Source organism: Chaetura pelagica, unplaced genomic scaffold, assembly GCF_000747805.2.
Source record: "Chaetura pelagica isolate M959 unplaced genomic scaffold, ChaPel_1.0 scaffold215, whole genome shotgun sequence".
NCBI lineage: Eukaryota > Metazoa > Chordata > Aves > Apodiformes > Apodidae > Chaetura > Chaetura pelagica.
This window is the reverse complement of record NW_009953206.1, coordinates 571,242-574,204: the sequence shown is the minus strand read 5'-3', so window position 1 is coordinate 574,204 and position 2,963 is coordinate 571,242.

Genomic DNA, 2,963 nt, shown 5'->3' with positions numbered 1-2,963 from the left:
CTAAATTAAAAAACAAGTTGCAACGAGATGCAAACTGCTCCTGAAGTGAGTCAGTAAAAGTGCCAGCAATTCACATAACCAAGCTCCAAGAAGTCACAGCAGCTCTGTGCTCAGTTGGGAATGTGATCCAAAGAAGCTGGCAGTTCCATACTCGTTAGTAAATGTGTGTTTAACGAGGCAGCATATATACAAGATAGCATTACTTTAAGTGACCTGGAAGTCGTAATGGAGAAAAGGTGAGCAAGCCTCTCCTCTCCCACCTCCCCTCCCCTTTCAACTTGCTTTCCCAACTGCCTTCTGAGACTATAATCCTATGCAGGGCTTTTGTTTTCTTAGGCAGGTGCTTAAGAAGCAAAAGCAATCACCTCCTCAGTGCTGCCAGGAAGTTGGGTATCACCAGACTGGAACCAACACACACTCAGCCTGCCTTTTCACATTAAGTTTCTCTGGAGACGTTCTTCCCCAAGGGAATGTGCACCTCCCCAACCAGCTCTGGCAGTGCAATCCTAGGAAGCTGCTTGGAGAAGAGCATGGAACCTGGCCAAGCACAACTGACCAGCTACATTAGCATTTGGTTCTCTTGCATACCTATGCTGAAAGTGATACAGTTTACAAAAAATTAAGTGCATGTGTGCACATACACAACTTTTTCAACAAATAAACTTGGCTTTTCTCCATAGGGGACAAGGAAAGGGAAGCAATTAAATTGCAAGTCTTTAGTGCTCATTCATTATTTTTTAAATTCTAATCCTAGTCTGCAATGTTGCTCTCAAATCCACACTCTTGGTGGGCATAAAATTGGCCAACCTAAAACAACCATTAAAAGTGCTGCTATTTCTATATAGCTATACATGATTTCTAGAGCAGACTCACAAGCCATCATGCAAACCAGAAAATTCCAGGCGCCTGCTCTTAATTATGACCTGCAGCTTCCTTTCTGCAGTGACCAAAAAAAATATAAAATAATACAATAAAATAAAGTCAATATTGCACATTGTCATTTTCAGAGCTGCTGGCACAGGAACTTCAATCCTGCCTCTACTGATGTCTCCAACGCAGTGTCATGCCTGACATCACCCAATGGGAAGACAGTCACTACAAGAGCTCAATCCCTGCCAGCTCCACCCGAAGAAGGCAAACTCTTTCCTCCCACTGGGCAGGGGACTCTCTGGATGAACAATGCCCAAAAAAGCAACTCTGTCACACACACCCACCTGGGGAGTCGTGTCAGGAACAGACCAAGTGGTTTACATATCTCAATGCTAGAATACAGAAAGGTAACATCACCGCAGTGAATTAAGTCTTGGGTATTGTCAGATGCTTTAAAGTGAATTCAGAGTCTGCAAAAGTGGCAAAAGGAAAACTCTGGGAAGCCTGAGTTCCCCACTGATCCATGAGAGGTGCCATATATACAGAGTGCACTGTCAGCTCCTCATGCTGTAAAGGTACCATCTTCCTCTGCTCATTATAGCCTTGAAGACAGCCAGTGAGGATGCCAAAGGAAAGAGATGGTCTCCATCTGTTTTCTAGCAGGTATTTTATGGAGAAGGAGATCTTACAACACCAACTCACAGTAGCAAATGGAAGTTGCTGCCTGACATCAGATGCCCAAAGTGGGCCCAGCACCGACAGATCATGACATCCAGTCTCTGAGGGGCTGTGAGAGTCTCTCTTCTTTCATCCCTCAGTTCTCTTAAAAGGCCTCCTGAGGTTTAAAAATCTACCTACAAATTTAATTTCATCAGTATTTCAAATGGCTCTGCAAACTGACCTCATATTAATCCACACACACACGGCCACCAAGAAAAGCAACCCAAGCACAAATTTACAAGGAGGCTGCTGGGCCGTGGTGCCCTCTCTCAGCTGGCTCCACACACCAAGCCCAACTTATCTTGGGTCTGAGTGCTTCCTCAAGTCAAAAAAGCAATAGCTCTAAAGCAAAACTTGAGATAAGAGCTGGTAGAAGAGGAGCTTCTCCATGTCGGCTGTGGGAAAAGAGCAGACACATGAATGCTCAGATGTTAGTGTTCTCCCCCAAGGTTTGGGTCTGAAGCTCTCCCCCATCAGGCAGCAACCTCACCAAATACACCCTCAAAACCTTCTGGAAAATCCACCATCCTGCTCATCTTCCAGCAGTGAGATTACAAGCTTTGTAACAGGTCTCTGGCACAAGAAATGTTTGGACTTCAGCATTCAAACTCTCTGAGAACTGAAAGGAACTAATCCCACCATTGGCGCGTCTCCAAGGCCGCGTTGCCCGCGGAAGGGAGGGCAGGGGAGCATCCAGAAGCCAGCCAGGGAGCTCCTCCGAGGGGCTGGAGACTGTTGGTATGCAAATGCCATTCAAAAATTGTCCGTATCTCAGTAACACAACCACTTAATATTCCTTTGAAAAATTTCTCCCTGCAAAAAAAGACAAGATGTTTTTACAGCAGAAAAAGACACGGGCTGTTGTGTTGCTGCAGCAGTTACCAGGCCCCAAGGTGAAGCCAATGCACACACCCCTTTCCCAAGCATTTCCTGGAATGCCAGCTCCGATCCTGATTAGATTCCTTCTTGCCAAGCACAGGAAGCAGAAGAACAGAGGGTTTTGTTTGGTTTTTTTTTTCCAAGAGTGGCAGCGAAAAGGCTTCTCTGATACCAATTCCTGCAATCAGTGCAGACTCAGTTCCTGCAACACCAACCGAGCTCCCTTCAGCCACGGGGAAAATTCCCAAACCAAGGAGGGAAGAGAAGAGACTGGAGCTCCAGCTCCTATTAAGGCGTTTGCATATACATTCCCAACCTGGGTCTTCAAAAAAGGGGAATTTTGCAAAAAAAGGCATTTTATCTGGGAATGGCAAAAACTATGATTGTTGATAATCTCTGTGGAATTATAAATTGCTCGTTTAAAAAACATGGTTAAATAGAAGTGTCATATCTTTCCCTTGCTTGCCAATGTGTCCTTTCCATGAGTTCATGTG